General features: G+C 37.1%; 1 protein-coding gene across 1 annotated transcript in view; it reads left to right on the top strand.

Annotated features, from left to right (window-relative positions):
* The first annotated feature begins 1342 nt into the window (after positions 1–1342).
* Positions 1343–24587, top strand: part of LOC101897880 (tyrosine-protein kinase Dnt) — a 212722-nt gene continuing 189477 nt past the window's right edge. Inside the window, exon 1 of the mRNA XM_059130942.1 lies at positions 1343–1359. The gene's annotated coding sequence lies outside the window, so the exon portion shown is untranslated. The remainder of the gene's footprint in view (positions 1360–24587) is intronic.

Raw genomic sequence — 24587 nt, forward strand, 5'->3', positions numbered from 1 at the left:
TAGTTGAAGCAACTAAAAGGACATTCAAAGTACACCAGCAACAGCAAAAGAGATAGACGGACGAAAAAGAACAAATGGAACTCTTGTATGTGGACGATAATTGGTTTACCTCTACATAACAAAAAGCTGGACAAAAAACGAAGAAAGGCAAAGTGCTAAACGAAAGAGCAAGGAAACAAAGCAAAAAGAAACTACTAAACTGGACAACTTCTGGTAACTTTTTTTGCCTTTGTGTCACTCTTCGGTTCTTTTCTCTCGTTCTCTCGGTCTGTCTTTTGTGTCTGTTTGTGGAAGTGTGAAAACTAACAAGGATGCGTTCCTTTTTTTGCTCCAGAACATCGATTGCTTGCTTTCTTCTTCTGCTGGAAGTTCGATGTCAAACTTGCTAATACTTAATTCAACTTCAAATGATGTGATTGAGCCACTTTTCAAATGGCCTGCCGGTCGACCAGTTGTTGTTGATGTTCTTGTACCAGATCTGTCCCACTTACATGGAATTACGTGTTGGCAGTGCGTGTGAAAATGCAAAAAAGTTGAACATGCTACATGTCTGCTACAAGTTCTATCGTTGGCCACAACAACAATTGCTCGGTCTAATGCACTCTGGGCCCTGGATGGACAGTGTGTTAAGCTATAGATTTGCTATCTTATAATTTACCACACATCGTATAGAATGCCAAAGTCCTGTTCTAGGCTGAAAAAGGCTAAAAGGGAACCTCCTTCTTTATTATGTGGAGCCTCGTTGTTTGAAGACTAAATTTGTGATGTGACGCTGTCCATTAGTTTATGAGGTCATCGCGTTCATGGTGGCGCTGTGCGTTCGCGTAGATCCTCTCGTCCGATTGCAACATGTTTAAGGTGGCAAATTATAGCCTCGTCTCGTGTTTTTCCAAATGACTTCATTTAGTTTGCATTCATTGGCGACATTCCTTAAATATAATTAAGTTGTTATTTTTTAAGAATGAAAAAAAAAAAACACAACAACGGCACGTAAAAATAATAATAAAATAAAAAGCAAATCATGCTAATGCACGTAATCTCCAATGTTGAGGGGGTACCCTACTGTTAATTCTTAAGACAAAAGAAGACCCATTATTATTATTAAAAAAATCCGAGTTAATGATAGGATCCTTGAATTCAAGTTTTAAATACCACACAAAGTATCGAGTTCAATGTATATAGTAAATTTTCCGAAAATCTTGTTTTTTGCTCTTTTCCAGATTTTCTCCGAACTTTTTCATTCTTACAATTCTGGATATATCATATACATACACGTATTTATGTATTTTATACTCTCAGTAATCATCTGCAATATTTTTTCTTTTTTATTCAGGGCACTCTCTAATCGATATTAAAATGGTAAGTCAATTATTTCTTTATTTTAGTTGCAGATATTGTAGAAACGTATGTAGGTATATATTTTTATCAAATTTGTTCATATACAGGGTGAGACCAAAAATCTGCAAAAAGTCAAGCGCCATAATTTTTATATTTTCTTTTAAATTTTATTGAATGAAAGCAAAAAATGTCGGAAATAGCATCACCTTTTAGAAGAAGTTTAGATTTGTTTGAATTGGTCACCTTTGGCACGAATTATGGCCTTCAAGCGGCCAATAAAACCGTCACACGCTGCCCGAATGTTGTATTTTGGCCCATTTCCGGCCAAGCTTTGCTTGAGGTGATCGACTCTTTGGTATTTTTTTAGTGCCAACCTTGCTTTCCAAAATACTCCAGACACAATAGTCCAAAGGATTGGTATTCGGAGTTTTGGTGACCATTGTGCGCTGGAAATAAAGCGAGGAACCTCATTCTGTAACTATTCTTGGGTGGCGCGTGCCGAGTGCGATGGTGCTGAGTCCTATTGGAATGTCCAAGTCTGCGGGCAAAATGTTTGCGTGCCCAAGGCTTTAATACCCCCTCCAGAATATTTTCGTAATATATTCGTCATTTATGCTGATTTATTCTGATGATGCCACGGTCGATTAATACGAGCGGAGAGCGACCATCGGCTATTATGTTTGTTTACAAACTGCTTGACAACGAATGTTTTCTCATTGGAGAAGGAGAAAATCAAATTCCGCAGTTCACCACTTTCGGTCGAGCGAAGCAACCCTTTAGCTCTTTAGAGTCTTTTCTTTCTTTCTGTTGCGGTATAAGTTCTTGTTCTTTTTGAAATTTCAATGTCTTAACCCCGAGCTCTTTCTTCAATATTTGCCAAATGGAATATTGCGATATGTTCAGCTCACGAGCTATTTTTCGGCCACTGCGACGCGGGTTTTGATCAAGTCGCTTTTTTACTTTTCGAACCATTTCTGCTGATGTTGCTGATTTCTTACGTCCATTTCCTTGACGTCGGGCTAGCAGTACGGTAACGAGCGATGGTACGAGACACAAAAGATTTATGCACATTAAATGATGGAGTGCTCTAACGATAGCCACTTGTGTTTTTCCAGCCAATATAAAAAATCACACTATCACACTTGAATTCCATCGCGAATAACTTTTTTTCTTGAAAGTGCTCTCAAAATGCTTTTGTACGCTTGTAAACGATATAATGAGCTGTCACTGGAATAATTTTAACAGCTGTCGGACGAGTGGCTTAGAAATGCCAACAGTCTGAAGTTGGTTGCAGTGTTTTCATCTCATCCTGCATGGCGAAGTTTAGAGATGAGCGTTATTGGCTCTGGTGAATGCATCATTTGATTGAACTTAAACTGCGCACATCGTCGTATTTACGTTAGTCTTAGCATTGTCGCCAACCTGCATGGTTTTTCTTGTTTTTGTACACAATATCCACCTAAAGACCTAAAAATGACAGAAATATTAGGATCTGCAAAGTTGGAGCAAAATCGGATTACCCTTTCTCTTTCTGTGCAGAAAATATATATATATTTTTTTTTTTTTTTGAAAACTTCGGCCTTTTGTAGGGTACTCCTTCTGGACCGATATTGTCCATCTCCGAACTCTATATAGTTTGACAAAAATATTACGATGTCCAATTTTGGACGTGCGCACCAGCCAGCCCGACAGACAGACGGACGGACATTGCCAAATCGACTCCAAACGTCCTGAACGGATTTGGTCCAAAATGACCTGAGGTCTAAAACCGTTATTTCGACTAGCCACGCTTTGACCTATCAAATGATATATTCCTCTATAGCCATATGGCTGAGGGTATCATGAACTAAATTTTGAGCACTTTAAGATATTCGAGAATTTTAAAAGTGTATAACAATCTTATTAAACGTTTTAAATCTTATCTGGTATGATTTTGACGTTTACACCCTATGTCACCCTAAAATTGTGGAAAGTGGTCATACAATGTCTAAATATCTAGACAAAATAATAAGAAAACAAGTTAAAAGCACTAAGTTCGGCCGTGCCGAACTTTTAATACCCTCCACCATTTGCAACGAATTTGGAATTTTAAAAAATAAAATCCTTAAAAATTCTGTTAAAATTTTAAAAATACCGAATATAGCCGCTATATTGGGGTCTATACGACGTGGACATACATAGGCATTGTTTGTCATAAGCGGTGAATAATGTAGCTATAATCACCAAAATATCGTATATAAGGAGGTGTCGTTAAATTGGAGCTGTGCAAAGACCTGGATCAGCATAGACAATTTTTTGTCACAGGCTGTAGCATCCATTACGAACTTCAAATACCACATGTCAAACAATTTCGGTGGGTATTGTACCTAAATCGTCAAAATACCGAATATGGGGAGGTACTGATATATGGGGCCTATACGAAGACCTGGACCCCGCACAGACAATTTTCTGTCACAGACTGTAGTATTCATTACGAACTTCAAACACCAATTTCGAAACAATTCCGGTGACTAATGTCGCTAAAATCATCAAAATACCGAATATAGGAGGTACAGTTATGTGGGGGCTATACGAAGACGTGGACCTGCACAGACAATTTTCTGTCTTAGGGTGTAGTATCCATTTTGAGCTTCAAGTACCAAATTTGAAACCATTCCCGTGAATAATGTCGTTAAAATCACCAAAATACCGAATATCAGGAGGTACCGTTATATGGGGCTATACGAAGACATGGACTTGCACAGACAATTTTCTATCTTAGACTGTATATTCATTACGAACTTCAAATACCAATTTTCAAACAATGCCGGTGAATAATGTCACTAAAATCATGAAATACCGAATATAGGGAGGTACTGATATATGGGGGCTATACGAAGACGTGGACCTGCACAGACAATTTTCTGTCTTAGGATGTAGTATCCATTTTGAACTTCAAATACCAAATTTGAAACTATGCCATTGAAAAATGTTCCCAAAATCATCAAAATACCGAATATAGGGAGGTACCGTTATATGTGGGCTATATGAAAACGTGGACCTACATGACCCATTTACGAACTTAACCTGCCTACTGAAAAATAAACATGTGTGCAAAATTTTAGCCATCTATCTTATTCATTCGAAAGATAGCGTGATTACAACAGACAGACAGACAGACGGACAGACAGACGGACAGACAGACAGACAGACGGACATCGCTAAATCGACTTAGAATTTTACGCAGATCAAGATATATATACTTTGTTGGGCCTGACATGAGTATTTCGAGGAGTTACAAACGGAATGACAAAGTTAATATACCCTCCATAGTATGGTGGAGGGTATAAAAATGGAACCTACGTTCCGGATTTTTGTATCAGAACCTCATTGGCATCAACATCTTTCAATCTCTTTTATAAAAATTTAAATAAATTACTTTATCGCATTTCGTTTTTAAAAGCTTTAAACCATTGAATTCCCGCCAAATTTCCTCTCCCTATTATTAATATTACACAATTTGGATTTGTATTAAATGACCTCAGTTGCAAGCGTGTCAGATATTTGTACATTGGGTATTACGCAAGTCAATGGAAATTCCGCTATTGCATTTAAAATGTGTTTAGGATTATTGAAATTAATGGGATAGCTGTGGTACCTATCCGAACTATAGAAATGTAACACCCACCGACAAATTGATTTACATAAAACCACCTAATCGGTTTACGGTGGATATGGGAAAATCTGTTATTTTCAGTTGTTGGTATGTATGAACGTAATGAGTGTCGTTGCAATTACATTGGGCTTACGAAAATTCCTTGAAACCTAAGTTGAGATGTACGTAATAGACATTTTTAAAGAATATACGAATTATTTTTTGAAAAATAAGGAGATAAAATCGATCGATTGTGCTAACATCTTAGACGCTATTAGATTTGTATACAAAATAAATATAATGATCAATTTCGAAACACTGCAGGTGGGAGTTTTAAAGGCATAGTTTAAAACCAAATTAGGTACTGTATTGCCAACTGATACTAAATACATTAGGTTTTTCCCTTATGTGAAAACCCTCAATTTCAAAATGTTTGCCATCAAAAACCCATTTCCAAACCCAGAAAACTACACTTTTCCATTGGTAATTCGAATAATCTTTTATTTAATTCGTAACATTTCCACTTGTAATTCGAATTATTCCAGTTGTAGTTCGGATTATTCCATTCGTAATTCGAATTATTCCAATTGTAATTCGAATATTTATTTGTAGTTCGAATTAGTTCCATTTGTTATTCAAATTCATTTTTTTTTTGATTTTCATATGGATTTTTGATTGATTTTTTTTAACGTTTTGTTTAAATCTTGAACCCTATGGTAGGGAGGCCCCAGAAGAAATGCCCCGATATCTACCATCTTTATAACAGACCTTGTGTTGCTTTAAATATACCAAATTTGAATTAATCAAAACTTAATTTCGGCGTTTTTATGAGCTGTTTTGTGGGAGAGGCACCAGAAGGAGTCCACCGATATATTCCATTTTTACACCACGGCCTTGGGTTAATAAAAGTATTGTGATATTCAAAGACAATCGGACTCTCAAAATCACATTTTATAGCAGTTATAATTATTCTTGATGGAATGGACCGAAATTGTCCATTTTCGCATCTGACAAATGCAACTACAGGTTGAGAAAAAATGCAGCGGAGTAAAACGCCATAATTTTCACACTTTTTTTAAATTTTTATTGAATGAAAGCAAAAAATGTCAGAGGTACCATCAAATTTTAAAATAAGTTTCGATTTGTTCGAATTGGTCACCTTTGGCACGAATTATGGCCTTCAAAACCGTCAATGAAACCATCACACGCTGCCCGACTTTTGCTCTGCGGTATTTTGGCCCATTCCCGGCGAAGCGCTTGCTTGAGGTGATCGACATTTTGGTATTTTATAGTGCCAAACTTGCTTTCTAAGATACTCCAGAAACAATAGTCCAACGGATTGGTATCCGGAGATTTTGGTGGCCATTGTGCGCTGTAAATGAAGCGATGAACCTCATTTCAAACCATTCTTGTGTGGCGGATGCTGAATCCTGTTGGAATGTCCAAGGTCCTGCGGAAAAAATGTTTGCTTGCCGAAGGCTTTAATACCCCCTCCAGAATATTTTTGCAATGATATTCGGCATTTATGCTGATTTATTCTGATGATGCCACAGTCGATTAACACGTGCGGAGCGACCATCGGCTGTTATGGCGGCCTACACCATCACCATGACCGTCGCTTGAGTTCCGGTGGCCAACCGAAGGTGTATATGACCTCTGACCTCTTTGGCAAATAACACGATCGTTGTGTTTGTTTACAAACTGCTGGACAACGAATGTTTTCCTCATCGGAGAAAACCAAATTCGGCAGTTCACCACTTTCGGCCAAGCGAAGCAACTCGTTAGCTCTTTCTATTTTCTTTCTGTTGCAGTATAAGTTTTGTACTTTTTGGAATTTCAATGACTTTACCGAGCTCATTTTTCAATATTTGCCGAATGGAATATTGCCCATTTTGTGGCCACTGCGTTGCGGGTTTCGATCGAGTGACTTCTTTACTTTTCGAACCATTTAGGCTGATATTGCTAGGGCTACGCTACCAGTATCACGGTAATGAGCGATGCTACGAGACACAAAAGATTTATTCACATTTAAATGCTATAACGATAGCCACCTGTGGTTTTCCAGCCAAATATAAAGAAATCGCACTATCACGCTTGAATTCCATCACGAATAACTATTTTCTGGAAAGTTTTCACCAAAAAGGCTTTTGTGCGCTTGTAAACAATATAATGAGCTGCCACTGGAATAATTTTAACAGCTGTTGGGCGAGTGGCTTAAAAATGACAGCAGTCCGAATATGGTTGCAGTTTTTTCAACTTTTCACTCTGTATACTCTTTCTTAGCATTAAATTCTATGTCGATTTAACAGGTTCCGTCAGTCGGTCAGCCTGTTGAAATCATGATGCAGTCCACATTGTTTGATGTAGACCTTCAAAATTTGGTAAAACTATTTGTATTGTTTCTAGGTATTGAAAATGAGATGCATCGGTCACCGTTTTGGTATAGTCGTCATATAACAGTACCTCCCGATATTAGGTATTTTGATGTTTTAATTATTTTTTTCTTTACGGATTTGTCCAAAACTTAGCATTTGTAGTTCATAATGGGTTCTAGCTTGGCGAAACATTGTATATGTATGTCCAAGTTTCGTATAGCCCCCATATAACGGTACCTCTCGATATCCTAGTCACATTTAACTATAGTTAAAATAAAAATTTAAAATAGTTTAAAATTTGATATTTCAGAAGGTTGGTAGATGAGAATCCTTGATGTATATAATTGTTTATGTATGTTCCAGTTTTGGTATGACCCTCCTCACCCACTTTATGTTTTTTTTTTTTATACCCTCTACCATACTATGGAGGGTATATTAACTTTGTCATTCCGTTTGTAACTCCTCGAAATACTCATGTCAGGCCCAACAAAGTATATATATTCTTGATCTGCGTAAAATTCTAAGTCGATTTAGCGATGTCCGTCTGTCTGTTTGTCTGTTGTAATCACGCTATCTTTCGAATGAATTAAGATAGATGGCTAAAATTTTGCACACATGTTTATTTTTCCAGTAGGCAGGTTAAGTTCGTAAATGGGTCATGTAGGTCCACGTTTTCATATAGCCCACATATAACGGTACCTCCCTATATTCGGTATTTTGATGATTTTGGGAACATTTTTCAATGGCATAGTTTCAAATTTGGTATTTGAAGTTCAAAATGGATACTACATCCTAAGACAGAAAATTGTCTGTGCAGGTCCACGTCTTCGTATAGCCCCCATATATCAGTACCCTCCCTATATTCGGTATTTTCATGATTTTAGTGACATTATTCACCGGCATTGTTTGAAAATTGGTATTTGAAGTTCGTAATGAATACTACAGTCTAAGATAGAAAATTGTCTGTGCAAGTCCATGTCTTCGTATAGCCCCCATATAACGGTACCTCCTGATATTCGGTATTTTGGTGATTTTAACGACATTATTCACGGGAATTGTTTCAAATTGGTACTTGAAGCTCAAAATGGATACTACACCCTAAGACAGAAATTGTCTGTGCAGGTCCACGTCTTCGTATAGCCCCCACATAACTGTACCTCCCTATATTCGGTATTTTGATGATTTTAGCGACATTAGTCACCGGAATTGTTTCGAAATTGGTGTTTGAAGTTCGTAATGAATACTACAGTCTGTGACAGAAAATTGTCTGTGCGGGTCCAGGTCTTCGTATAGGCCCCATATATCAGTACCTCCCCATATTCGGTATTTTGACGATTTTAGGTACAATACCCACCGAAATTGTTTGACATGTGGTATTTGAAGTTCGTAATGGATGCTACAGCCTGTGACAAAAAATTGTCTATGCTGATCCAGGTCTTTGCACAGCTCCAATTTAACGACACCTCCTTATATACGATATTTTGGTGATTATAGCTACATTATTCACCGCTTATGACAAACAATGCCTATGTATGTCCACGTCGTATAGACCCCAATATAGCGGCTATATTCGGTATTTTTAAAATTTTAACAGAATTTTTTAAGGATTTTATTTTTTAAAAATTTCCAAATTCGTTGCAAATGGTGGAGGGTATTAAAAGTTCGGCACGGCCGAACTTAGTGCTTTTTAACTTGTTTTTTTTTTTAACTGTAACAGTATTATTCTTGTATAGTTGTATATCTGAGGATATAAGGATATTAAAAATTTACATTTTCCGCCTTTTAGTTCCACTTTTCACTTTCTTTGTTCCAATTTCTTTCTGTTCGTTTTAAGATCCTTCCTAATTTTCCCAAATTGCAGCTTTAAATCTCTTATTTACACCCAATAAATTCTGTTCAATTTCGCAATAGATCTGCATTCAATTTTCAAATGTTAAAAGCTCTCCATTGTCAGGCGATTAGCATAACAGTTACAATCAGTAACTTTTGTTGTAATCCCTGTTATTTGACTACAACACACATTCACAATTCCCCAGTGTAGGGTACTAGTTTTTGAACAGTCTTTGCTGCATTGACTTCAAATTCCAAATATTGTGGCATACATGTCATAATAACTTGTAGCTGTAGCCAACTGCTCCTTCGATCCCCTCATCCACGAAAGGGTTTTTTTACATTCTGCTGCGAGTTTTGTTCATGCTCCTAGTCCAGAGCACACATACACGTACACCATAACACGGTGTATCGTACAATCACCAGTTGTCCAATTCGTCCGATTGCAATTTGTTTATTCGCTCAAAATGTGCACACGAGACATGGTGCAGGCAATGTCTGTTTTTGGGTGCCGGTTTTGTTGCCCCCCATTAGTTGTGTTTTCCTTCTGCTCCTTCTGCTTCTTCTTCTTATGTTGCCAACTTCCGGCAATTTATATTTTACGTTCATGCTTGAATGTGTGCGTGTGTGTCCCGCTGCTCATTGTTGTTTATGCCAACACATAATCAAATTAAGCAATTACTCTCTTTATTGTAAGCACCATTTCTTTTTGTTCGGAGGGGTGAGCAAGGTTGTGTAAGTGTTTAAGTGCACGACTGTATGTGTGTTGTGTAGTTTTTTCGTTTTCTTTTTCTTTTCCACTTAGGAAAATATGTACACATGCACGTATGTTGGTGTTTTCATTTTTATTCAGTTATAATTTTATTGGTGTGTTTTTTTCTTTCTTTGTCCTTCTTCTTCTTTGTTCGTTGTCCCTATTGTTGGCAGAATAGTGATTTGGCAATTATTGGTCTTTGCCATTTACAAGCAACATTCGCACACACATTCTATTGAGGGGGACACATTCACACATTTGACTATGAAACAATTTAATAAATTGCATTCTGAAACGGAATTCACACACAAACCAATGCAGATGCATATGTGTGTCCTTTTATGTACCCGATACTAATCTGCTGCACATCTACACACACACATCCATGCAAATGTGTAAGTACATGGATTGACACGCGGATAGTGTGTTGGACCCATTCATTATCGTAATTATAACGTTAATTTTCAAATATTCATATCGTGGCTTTAATCTCCAGTCGGTCGCCGAGGGGAAGGGGTTACAAGGCAACATAGAATTGATTGGTTTTTTGGCGGGTGGTTCGGTCGAACACCAGTACTTACATTCTGTATGCAGAGTATAATGACTTCATTAAATCGCAACGCTTGTTACATTTTTGGCACAAACATGCACACAGACTCACTCACACCCGCACTAATCCTTTTTCCCTTTCACACTAGCCGCTGACTTTTTGGAGTGGTGTCGTCGTGGGGAAATGGCGTGGCGTCAAGTGGTGTTTCTTCGATATTCGATGACAGGCTGGGTAAGGTGTTCTCCTTGCATTCGATTGTAGTTTTTGTGCGTCACGACACCACCACCACCACTACAGCGTTGGTGTTGTACAATTTAATCGACTGTCATTTGGCTGAGAACATTACAATCAACAATTAAGCGTAATCACTTTGCGAAATAACATGTGGGCAGTTTCCGTCTCTCAAAATGTAAATTAAAGAAAACAACTTACATCATTGTCGGATTAGTAATGTTCATTCGCAGGGTTGTAATTAAATTTCCACCGATTGCTGATGGTCACAATGAAGACCATGTAAAGTTTTCGTGTAGGACACAAATAATATTCATATTGGATATGTTCAGGTACGCAATTTTTAGATTAAGGAGAACTTGAGAACTGGGCTAGAACTTTCCAACAGATCCAATATTTATTTATACAATATAGACATGAGGTTTTCCATAGGTTTTTCCATATTCCAGATCAGCATAAACATTGATGTCGGTTTAGTACAGGACTGCAAATATGTTTAGAACTGAACCACAATTTCTGTAAATGAATGAATCGTGAACCAAACCACCAAACCGTGCACCAAATCGGTTGAACCCAACCAAAAACCGTATTTTATTAAAAACCAGAAAAGAAAGGCTTAAAGTCGAGTGGAGCCGACTTTACCCTATACCACTTTAGATATTTAGTAGAGCGGCTCATAACAAATAAACGTTCTTATGGAGAATTTATGAGACTTGAATTGTATGCAACTGCATATGTATGGGAGGTATATCCTTAATTTTTCACTAAATATCCACCAAAATCTATCCAATTTCAAGTGATATTACGTTTTTCAGATAAATGAAGATATATATGGGAGCTATATTCAAATCTGAACCGATCTCAACGAAATTTAGCAGAAGCATTTTTATGCTGCATTTGATACCAGACACCAAATATCGTTGTTGAGAAATGCATTTTAAGGGTGAGAGGGACTTAAACGCAATATCGACCTATAGCTTTATTTGAACCGATTTTAATCAAATTTGTCACACTTTCTTCCATTTCTCTTAAATTTCGTCTACAGGGTGAGATAAAACAAGTTAAAAAGCAGTAAGTTCGGCCGGGCCGAACTTTGAATACCCTCCACCATTTGGAACGAATTTGGAGATAAAATCCTTAAAAATTTGGTAACATTTTAAAAATACCGAATATAGCCGTTATATTGGTGTCTATACGACGTGGACCTACATGGACATTGTTTGTCATAAGTCATTACCATATTCTAATTCGAAACTTGAAATAAACGGTAAATAATGTAGCAAAAATCATCAGAATCATTCAGCCATAGGCTGTAGCATTCGGTACGAACTTCAAATACTCGTCTCCAACAATTTCGGTAGGTATTTTACCGAAACTCGTAAAAATACCGAATATAGGGAGGTACTGGTATGTGGGGCTTACACGAAGACCTGGACCTGCATACACTATTTTCTGTCACAGACTGTAGTTCCCATTTTTGAACTTCAAATACCAAATTTGAAACAAATCCGGTTAATAATGTCGCTAAAATCATAAAAATACCGAATATAGGGAGGTACAGTTAACACGATCATTTTGTTTGTTTACCAACTGCTGGACAACGAATGTTTTCTCATCGGAGAAAACCAAATTCGGCAGTTCACCACTTTCGGCCAAGCGAAGCAACTCTTTTCTCTTTTGAGTCTATTTTCTTTCTGTTGCGGTGTAAGTTTTTGCAGTTTTTGGAATTCCAATGTCTTTACGCCGAGCTCATTTTTTAATATTTGCCGAATGGCATATTACGATATGTTCAGCTCACGTGCAAGTTTTCGGCCATTGGTCGCTTCGATCAAGTCGGTTCTTTACTTTTCTAACCATTTCTGCTGATATTGCTGTTTTCTTCCATCCACTTCCTTGACGTTGGGCTACGCTACCAGTATTACGGTAACGATCGTATGGTACGAAACACAAAAGATTTACTCACATTTAAATGCTGAAGTGCTCTAACGATAGCCACTTGTGGTTTTCCAACCATATATAAAGAAATCACACTATCACACTTCCATCACGAACAACTTTTTTTCTGGAAAATTCTCACTAAAATGCTTTTGTACACTTGTAAACAATATAATGAGCTGTCACTGGAATAATTTTAACAGCTGTCGGACGAGTGTCTTAGAAATGACAACATTCTGAAATTGGTTGCAGTTTTTTTTCATCTCACCCTGTATATATTTGCTCTTCAAGTTTTTTCCAAGCAAATATGTGATTTTATGTGCAAATGAAGCTGTGGATGGGAAAATCTTGAAACCATATCTCCAAAATTTGTCATACCAAAGCTCCTGGGTTCTCTCTCCAAAAACTAAATTGGATTTTCAAATTAAAATTTCTTAAATTGACCAGGAGCTATAAAATAACATGTATCGTTCGGTATCACTCTCACAGGATATGTTATAACTAAAAACAAAATGAATAGAAACAAATCGCTCAGTATCTAACAAATATTTTGACACCTCACCACTTTTAAAATAACATATCAGAATCATATTTTCAAGAAAAAGGTATATTTTTTATATTGTAATACGTAATATTGGCAAGGAAAGTCAATACTTTAAATTCAAAGTTTAGGAGACCATTAAAACAGAATTTTTGGAAAATTATGGAAAGGGGCGATATTGCGCGCCCTCTTTAGTTTACCTTCAGATGTAGAATTTCAAAACGCCGGAATATGAGACTCCATTTCTTTTTCCCCTGAAATAAAGTCAGTAACTTTCTTGCGTCATCTTCCCTTCAACCAATACTTTAATGGACTGTAAATCGAATAACTAAATTGCCAGGACAACTAAATAAATCCTCCTCCTTCTCGAATAACTAAATCAAAAATTTGGCAAATATTACAAAATCTCAATTGCTTCGAATTACTTCGAAAAACATTTCCAAGTTTTCGCAAAGAAACTTGAACATCTGTCAAATTGTTGCAGTTTGAATATCATTGATTATATCGGCATTCCTTTATTGCAAACGAATGTCAACACACCCCCGTAAAAGTTTGTGAACTTCCATTTTTTCTTTTTTTATCAAGTTCTCCGCATTGGAGCCAAACATATGCCAAATATCTGAAGAGAAGAAAGAAAAACACGATGTATGGTGGCGTCTGCATTGGCCTTTATACCTTTTACATCTTTTGGCCAATAATAACAACAGACCGACCAGCGTTACTTTGCAAAATTTCGTTTAAGTAAAATTTATGGTTTTAATAAAAAATTTCTCATCTGCACTCTGGTGCAGTGGTTGTGCTCCGTGTGTCCGATGGTCACTATTGGCATGCCACTGGCCACTTTTCGTTATCGTCGCTATTGTTGTTTCTGCTGCTGCGGCGGCTGCTACATCCCAAAGATGCTGATAAGGATGAAACCTTTCAACATGTGTGCATACGGCGGCAACAACAAGCCGCACAGACATCAGACATGGCTGCTTGGAAAGGGCGTTTCATGCTTTACACATTATGTCCAGCTTTACAAATGACGTTGGGCGATAGTGATGCTTTAGCAGACCACCACCGAAGCTTAGGCACGTGATGGCCATTTACGCCCACTTCAAAATGTGCGGGGATTCCTTTTGGTACAAGAGAAACATAAACTAATTGTCGGTTAACACGGCTACTTGGGAGTGGGGGGTGGTATACATCAAATTGGCATTGCCCTGCAATTGTCCGACTGATGCTGAGAATATTGCACACATGTAGCCTTACAAGTTTTATTGCCTCATCATGATGACGCCGCTGTTGTCCGGTTTCTCGACAAGATATGACGACCGTAACAGAAATTAAATGCATGTATTTTTGCAATGGCAATATTACGCCGCCGGTCACGGAGAGAGAGAGTGGAGTTGTCCATGTGCTCCATGATGCTGAGCACCCTACTTACATGGAGTCACGTGCAAGCTTTTGTTTATTTACCGTATTAAAAATGCCTTTCATTTTTCTGATTTCTGTTTGCCATTGGTGCATACTTCGACTCATGGAATTCTGCTGGTGTTGGTATTGAAGGATGTTGATGGCTGTTGGTGTTGTTATTATGGCTCCCAGCAATACGTTTCGGTGAGATAATGACATATTGAGGGCAGGCGAAATTATTTGTTTAAGACTAGTTTTAATGGGTAAAGATTAATATTTTTTCGGAACATTTAGGTACCGAGAAATTCTGGATCGATGTTGCTCCTTTTCGAGCTCGATCAAAGTTTAAGATGTGCCAAATTTGGACAAATTCAGATACTCCCTTCGAGAGTCATCGTGCTTACCGAATCCCTCTTTACAATTGAGGCTTGTTTGAAATTATTAATAAGACCATGAGGTCACTGTTAGGTTCAGTCAATTAGTGCATCTCAAAATGTTCGCTCGAATTCGAGAAAGGCTGAAACTCGCTCAAGGAGGAGTTCTCTTGTGAGTAGACGAAAATAAAAAGAGCATATTCTCTTTTTCTACATAAGAACTCGTTTTGAGCGGGTATTCGGTATTCGCTCAAAAAACGATCAGATTCTGTTCTTAGGGTTACTCTTTTAGGTTTTTATACCCTCCACCATAGTATGGAGGGTATATTAAGTTTGTCATTCCGTTTGTAACACCTCAAAATATACATTTTAGACCCCACAAAGTATATATTCTTGATCAGCATAAAATTCTATGTCGATTTAACGATGTCCGCCCGTATGTCCTCGGAGGAAATCACTCTAGCTTCCGAACGAATTGAAGAAGATTGATACAATTTTACTCAAACGTATATTGTGTCTGCAGGACTTTTGGTATTGAAAATGGGCCATGTTGGTCCAGGTTTTGGTATAGCCCCCATATAACGGTACCTCCCGATATTCGGTATTTTGATGACTTTTACGACAATATTCATCGGAATTGTTTTAAATTTGGCATTTGAAGTTTAAAATCAATACTACAGCCCATTACAGAAAATTGTCTGTGCAGTTCAACGTCTTCGTATAGCCACCACATAACTGTACCTTCCGATATTCGGCACTTTGTTGATTTTAGCGACATTATTCACCGGAATTCTTTCAAATTTGGTATTTGAAGTTCGTAATGGATACTACAGCCTATGACAGAAAATTGCCTGCGCAGGTCCACGTCTTCGTATAGCCCTCATGTAACGGTACCTCCCGGTATTCGGTATTTTGATGATTTTAGCGACATTATTCACCGAAATTGTTTCAAATTTGGTATTTGAAGTTCGTAATGGATACTACAGCCTATGACAGAAAATTGTCTATGCAGGTCCACGACTTCGTACAGCCCTCATAAACGCTACCTACCGATATTCGGTACTTTGTTGATTTTAGCGACATTATTCACCGGAATACTTTCAAATTTGGTATTTAAAGTTCGTAATAGTTATTAGAGCCTTATACAGAAAATTGTCTGTGCAGATCCACGTCTTCGTATAGCCCCCATATAACGGTACCTCCCCATATTCGGTACTTTGTTGATTTTAGCGACATTAATCACCGGAATTCTTTCAAAATTGGTATTTGAAGCTCGTAATGGATACTACAGCCAAAGGCAGATAACTGTCTGTGCAGGTTCACGTCTTCGTATAGCCCCCATATAACGGTACCTCCCGATATTCGGGATTCTGATGATTTTACCTACATTATTCACCGGAATCATTTCAAATTTGGTATTTGAAGTTCGTAAGGGATACTACAGTCTATTACAGAAAATTGTATGTGCAGGTCCACGTCTTTGTATAGCCCCCATATAACGCCATCAACCGATATTCGCTACTTTGTTGATTTTAGCAACATTAATCACCGGAATTCTTTCAAAATTGGTATTTGAAGCTCGTAATGGATATTACAGTCAAAGGCAGAAAATTGTCTGTGCAGGTTCACATCTTCGTATAGCCCTCATAAAACAGTACCTTCCGATATTCGGGATTCTGATGATTTAGCTACATTATTCACCGATTTGTTTTCTTTAAATTTCGCATTTGAATGTTGCAATGGCTTCTGACAAATGTTACCTATGCAGGTCTGTGTCGTCGTATAGACCCTAATGTAACAGTTACATTCGGTATTTTTAAGATTTTATATACGATCCCCCAGACCACAGCAGCACCAAAAAAAAAAACGACTTTATTTCACTTTTAGAGTAAACTTTTACTCCATATCGAACATCTTGACTCCCGCTCTCACTTTTCAAACAAGGTGCCTTGAAGCACTCCCTCAAAAAACAGAAAATCGGAGTTCAAAACTCGTACTCCCGCTCGCAAATACTATTTACTCGCGAGTAAAAATAATTCAAATTGGAGCTCTGAAAGATACTTCAAAATTCTTCTCTAATTCTCTCCAATATCTCTGATATATAGTGCCCCAAAATAAATCTTCACTGGGTAACCACCTGCTGGAAATACAACCAAAAACAAAGATACAACCAAAGTCTATTGGAATATAATTCGTTGAAGAGCATTTGATACGATTCCAATCTACAGCTGAGTGGGGGGAAAATGAAAAGTTTATATAACATGAATACGGCAACTACAACAGCAGCAGTAACACCAACAACAACAACGTGTACATATCATCAAACGGAGAGGCAGTTAACTCTGAACTGATTTTGATATTATTTGCCAATGGGTCTGGTGCACCATGCACGGAAAATGACTCAATGATGACGGTTATAACGTGGATGCCGATGATGTTATGAATGCCGGCACCGGCTTGGCATCTGATGACGATGAGGATGATGATGATGCCAAACCAATGACGAAAGCTGGCATTTGAAGCAAAACGATAGCACCAGCATTCGGACAAATAAAGGAAGTGGGAGAGAGAGAGTCGTACAAAAAAAAAACACAGAACCAAATCAAGGATATTGAAGTGTGCCATTGTTGACTCTAAGTAGAAGAGTACACAACGGCATTGTTGTCGAACAGCAACTGTGCTCCTAACACATGCAACAAGGACATGGGGTAAGTGTGAATTTTTGCACTTTGTTGTCTTCCGACTGGAATCACCACTGCTGATACTGAAAGAAAACAAAGCCCTGCAACAACAGCACAGAAACAGCAGAAATATCCGGAGCCGGAGATTTAAATATCAAAAGAAACAAAACAATGTCGACACGCAAACACACACATCACATCCGTTCAACAAATAGCAATCTCAACAACAGCAGCAGCAGCAACAACAACAACAGCCATAACATGAGGGCCACGACAATAACGTTTAAACCTAAGAACTAAACAAATATAAACGCTGGATGAGAAATGTGCTGGTGATGATGACGACGATGCAATAGAGGGTTGCTCTAAACGTTTAAACATTTGAAAAGCACGACGTTCAAACAAATAGTGAAATCGAAAACAAATTTTTATTATTGCCACCCAGATATCGAATGGGAATTTTGTTTCCAATGGCTTAACGCGAGGGGATGTATGGGAATTACAGTTAAAAGGTCTATCCTAGCGGAGGTCGTCCAAGTTTTTAAGAATGTTTGTGTTTTGAAAGCAATGTTTTTTATTTTGGGCTTTACTTAATTCGAATTAAATCATATTAAGTTTGCCATGCGGAACTTTTATAACCTAGCATGAAAAAATATTATTTAAATCTTATGAGCCAATCCACGAATTCCCCAAGGTCGGAGGGATCACCTATATGGGGTTTGACTACATTGTGTGGACTAATTTTGAAAATATTTCGTGAGACGAACGCAATGAAAACCTCAAACGCTGATTAGTTGCCAAGTCCGAGGCAAAATGTGATGGAATACTTCAAAATAGGCCTGTAGTAATGATCATTTAACGATAACCGTATTTTGGATTAAAGGTATGAGAATCTAGTTCAAATGTAGGCTTAACCTACTTTATGCAGATTTATTTGAAGTAACAGGGTGAGATGAAAAAACTGTAACCAACTTCAGAATGCTGTCATTTATAAGCTACTCATCCGACAGCTGTTAAAATTGTTCCAGTAACAGCTCATTATATTGTTAACAAGCGTACAAAAGCATTTTGGTGAGAATTTTCCAGAAAATAAGTTATTCGTGATGGAATTAAAGCGTGATAGTGTGATTTCTTTATATTTGGCTGGAAAACCACAAGTGGCTATCGTTAGAGCACTCCAGCATTTAAATGTGAATAAATCTTTTGTGTCTCGTACCATTGCTCGTTACCGTGATACTGGTAGCGTAGCCCAACGTCCAGGAAGTGGACAGAAGAAAAGAGTAACATCAGCAGAAATGGTTGGAAATGTAAAGAAGCGACTTGATCGAAACCCGCGTTGCAGTGGCCGAAAAATGGCTCGTGAGCTGAACATATCACAATATTCCATTCGGCAAATATTGAAAAATGAGTTCGGGATTAAGCCATTGAAATTCAAAAAAGTGCAAGAACTTACACCGCAACAGAAAGAAAATAAATTCAAAAGAGCTAAAGAGTTGCTTCGCTTGGTCGAAAGTGGTGAACTGCCGAATTTGGTTTTCTCCGTCTCCGATGGGAAAACATTCTTTGTCCAGCAGTTCTCCAGCACCGTAAACAAACAAAATGATCGTGTTTACTTGCCAAAGAGGTCAGCTGAAAATGTGCACCTTCGGTTGGCCACCAGAACTCAAGCGACGGCCATGGTGATGGTGTGGTTCGATGGCCGCCATAACAGCCGCTGGTCGCTCTCCGTTCGTATTAATCGACAATGGAATCAGAATAAACGCAGAATATTATTACGAAAATATTCTGGAGGGTGCACTGAAGCCTTGGGCACGCAAACTCAGCACCATCGCACTCAGCACACTCAGCTCATTTTTAGAAGATATAAAAACAAAACGGCGATCTTTTAGTCGCATAAATGAATGTGCACACAAAATTTATAAGGTCTCCGACAAATATTTCTGTTTACTGCTAAAGAAATATCAACAACAATATAGTCCCAAATGTAGGTCACTAATCTAAAATGTTAGTTTTATTTCTATCCATAGTTGGGTGAAGTCTTAAAGGAGAATATTTCCCATGTTTTTAATTTTTTTTCCACCAAAAAAACTTCAATTATTGTGATCCTTAATTATAAAAAATCTTAAAAATCTATACCTACCTCGAATCCTTACATCTCTGCCGCATCACTGATTTGTAATTTCTTGCGTATTTCCCTTTTTAAATTCCTTTTATTTTCACCTCATTTTTAAGTCTTCTCCTTTTCCATATTTGAGGCGCAATGAACACCCCTGGTATTTCAATAGTCCCTGTGTGTCTGTGTATGTGTCTGTTTGGGCATGCACGCGTGTTTAGTTTGCCAGTCAAAAGATAAGCTCTAAACGTTGTTCTCCGGCATTTTAGGGTAGATTAGTGGCCTGTTATCGCAGTATTATGCACTCTGATAAGTGCTCGTGTATAAGCAAAAAAATAAAACCTCAACTCATGAAATTTCATATTAAAAAGCGGTGAGATTTCAAACTATCTGCTCAGGGATTGTCACCATTTCTCCCCTAAATTTACCTCTTCTGGCATTAGAGTGTTAATTGTGTGCTTTGCCGATTTTGCTTCTCCGTTGCTTAGTTGATTGCTTGGTCGCTTAAATGTTTTTGGGACATGTTGGCTAATCTCACTCCCACACGCACACCGCATCTGCAGACTCTCAGTTCAATATTTGCCCTGTTCATCCTTGTAGTCCTTATTTTGGGAAAGTGTTAAACACGTGCATTTTGTTGTTAATGCCAGCCATTGTCACACATCCTTTTGGTGTCGTTCTTGTGTTTTTGGATGTGGCGGCTGGCTGGCTGGCTCTTAAATACAACTGATGTCCTTGTTTAAACCCCATTTTATGGTTTCTTGAAAACGTCCATTCACAAGGAGGGCGTGTGGGGGGAGGGTGTGTAAAACTGGGCACTGTCTGTCAGAGAAGGTGTCATAATTTCCCGCATCCCCCCCTTTCCACAGACAATGGTGAAAGTACAAAATGCTGTCACATCGCCAGAGATTGAATTTTAAATTGTTTGAGCTGCCATCCCTCAATGTCCGGAAATGCCAGGAAATGCGTCTCTTTGTCGTCAAATTTTGGCGATGTCTCTTCCTCGAACTCCGGTTGCTCTGTGTGTGACAGTTTAATTATGGATTTGTTGTTTCTATTTAATAAACTCAAGAACTTTACAAATATTTACACAACAAAAGCATTTTATTTAACAATGATCTTTGGAATGGATTACGAATTTAATTTACGACAGCAGCAACGGCAACAACAGCAACAACAACAACACCTTTCACACTTTTGGGGATTTGTGTGCATTTCCATTAAAATAGACAACGAAACAAAATTTTAATTGAAATTTAAATACATGAAAATGTAGACGATTTTATTATTTATTTACAATTGAATTGGTAGTGGAAGTGGCATGGAGAGGGAGGTATCGGTGAGGGGGAGGGGAAAATTTAAACCATAAAATTCCTTCGTTTGAACACTTCCCAAGATATGTTGTTGGCTGAAATTTATTTCGCATTTATTGTTATTGTTGTTTTTAATTAACTATAAAATTTAAACAATATTTGCCTAGCTCTTTGCGGGCTATTATTACTACTGCCAGTGCTGCCACTGCTGCCGATAATTGTAGTGTAGTTTGTATTAAAATTAATTTCAACTATTTCGAATTTTAGTATTTGAAAAGTAATTTACTTTGAAAGCAAATAATTTGTTAGTTTATATAACTTCATTAAAACAGCAAATAAACCATTTATTTTAACTTATATAGGCAACAATTTCTAATGTCATATCGAATTGTTAAAATAATCATAAAAAATTGCATTTAGTAGGGCTGAATTTTGAATAGTCTTTTAGTAATGATTCATATTCATGAATAGTTCATCGATTTTATAGAAAAGTTTCTCAGCGATGACAATTGCTATAAATAATTCATCAGTGATGACTTTTCATTGATGGCTTTTCCTATAAAAATATCATCTTTAATCGATATTATTATATCTTTAATTGAAAACTGATAATTTTTCCTACAGAAAATATCATCAAAAAAGTTAATTAGTGATGACTATTCCCATATAGGAAATTTGATCAGTGATGACTTTTCCCTATATAGAAAAGTTCATCAGTGATGACTTCTCTTACATAGAAAACTAGAAAGGTCCATCAGAAATGAGTTTCCCATAAAAAATGTAAATAAATGTCTTCAATTGTGACTTTTCCTAGAAAAAAGTTAATCAAAGTTAAATTTTCCTAAAGAAAAATTGATCAGAAAATTCATCCTTTAGAAAATGTCATCAGTGATGATTTTTTCTTCAGAAATTATCATAAATTGTAACTTTTCCTATTACAGAGTTCATTAGTTGTGACTTTTCCTAGAGAAATTTCTTTGTTATAAGAAATTTTTCTTTTTACAGAAATTGTCATCAGTGATGACTTTTTCTACAAAAAATGTCATCTTTAATAAATGTTTCTATAGAAAATGTCATAACTTTTTCTATAGAAAACGTTTACTTTTTCTATAAAAAATGTCAGAAAGTGTCATTCAAATGTCATCCGTCATAATTTTCCTTCAGAGAATATCGTTAGTTGTGACTTTTCCTATAAAAAAAAGTTCATCACTGGTGACTATTCTTTTAGAGGAAAGCTCATCAGTGATGACTTTTTCTATAGAAAAGGTCATCAAGGTTCCTGTGGAGGAGATCATATACAAATTTTTATACCCTCAGCAACATAGCTAGGAAGAGTATGTATCATTTGATACGGCCAAAACGTGCCTCATCGAAATAACGGTTTAAGACCCTATGTCTCTTTTGACCAAATCCGTTACAGAACATTTGGAGTCGATATAGCGATGTCTGTCCGTCCGTCTGTTTGTCTGGCTGTTGCGCACGATAACCCCCAAAGGGAGTATCCTGTTTGGCCAAACTTGTAACATATCGTAATATTATTATAAAACTTAGATCAAGTTCGGGGATATGCAATATCTCTCTATTTCTTTTTCAAAATATTGAAATTTACAACAAAAAATATTTTTCAAAAAGAGATAATCCAATTTTGATCAAACCTTGCAAATTCTAATATTTACATCAGTGCTAGCCCAGGTGTGAAAATGGACAATTTCGGTCCACTCCATTAAGCACCTCCCCCACAAAATATCAACAATTTGAATAATTATAGCGCCTTTAAAATGGGATATAATCCGAATGTAAGTTACATACATCACAATATTTTTATCAACCCAAGGTTTGTGTATTAAGATGGAATATATCGGTCCACTCCTTTTGGTACCTCCCACACAAAAGATCGAAATTTCAAAAAAAAAAAAAAAAAAAAAAATATATTTCACTGCACAGAAAAGGAAAGGATAATACGATTTTGCTGCAACTTTCCAAATTCTAATATTTGCATCAGTGCTAGGTCAGATGCGAAAATGGACACTATCGGTCCACTCCTTCTGGTACCTCTCCCACAAATATCGACATTATCAATAAATATATTTTCTGCACAGAAAAAGAAAGAATAATCCAACTTTGTCCCAACTTTGGAAATCCAAATATTTACGTCAGTTCTAAATCAGGTGCTAAAATGGACAATAACAGTCCACTGCATCAAATACCTCCCCCACAAAATGTCGAAATTTTGAATAATTATAACTCTTACAAAATATGATGTAAGAATCCGATTGTCTTCAAATTACACACATTACAATATTTTTCTAAACCCATGGTCTGGTGTGAAGATGGAATGTGTCGGTCCACTCCTTCTGGTACCTCCCCCACAAAGTGTCAACATTTTGAATATCCATGAAGCTCATAAAACGCGAAATTAACATCCGATTCCATTCAGACTTGGTACATCTCAATATTTCTATCAACACAAGATTTGTTATAAAGATGGTAGAGGTCGGACCATTCCTTCTGGCATCTCCCCCTCAAAGGGTCAAAGTTTTGAATAACCAAAACTATCTTAAAATCCGAAGTAAGCATACGGTTTTCTTAATATTTCACACACTCCATTATATCTACTAACATACGATCTGCCGTGATACCTCCTGATACCTCCCCCCACAAAGGATTAAATTTTTAAATATCCATGAAGCTCATAAAACGCGAAATTAACATCCGCTTCCATTCAGACTTGGTACATTTCAATATTTCTATCAACACAAGATCTCTTATGAAAATAGTAGAGATCGGCCGCTTTCTTCCGGCACCTCCCCTGCAAAGGATCAAAATTTTGAATAACCAAAACGATAATAGAATCCGAAATAAGCATTCGGTTAAGTTCAAATTTCACACAGGCCATTATTTATACTAATACAAGATCTGCTCTGAAAATGGGATATAACAGCGCACTCCTACTGGTACCTCGCCAACAAAAGTTTCAGAGAAGGCGAAATAAGCATTTCTTCAAATTTCACACATTCAAAATTTTTTGCCAATACAAAATGTGTTGTGAAAATAATAGATATCTGCCAACCCCTTCTGGTGCCTCACCCACAAATGATCGTAATTTCCATTGCTTTCGCATCTGTCATAACTTGCGAAACAAGTCAGCGATTCTACACAACTTGCTATATCTAAATATTTTTCTTAACCATAAACCTGATATGAATATGTAATTTATCGGAATTTATGATTTCGGTCCGCTATATCTGTTTCCCCACGCATATTGCCATATTTTCCAAAAAATTTGCGTATATATCATATAAAATATAGCAGGTAGACGATATAGCCCAAATATGGCACCTTGTAATATTTATATCAGTCTTAGGTCAGACACGAATTGGACAATATTGGCCAACTGCTTCGGGTCCTTCGGCAAAGCCGATTGATACTTTTTAACTTGTTTTTTAAAGACTTTTCTTCCTTTTCACAAAAGCTTGATAATTATTATAAGTCTGACATTGGGCATTTTCTGAAGTTTCTT

Source organism: Musca domestica, unplaced genomic scaffold, assembly GCF_030504385.1.
Source record: "Musca domestica strain aabys unplaced genomic scaffold, Musca_domestica.polishedcontigs.V.1.1 8, whole genome shotgun sequence".
Classification (NCBI taxonomy): Eukaryota; Metazoa; Arthropoda; class Insecta; order Diptera; family Muscidae; genus Musca; species Musca domestica.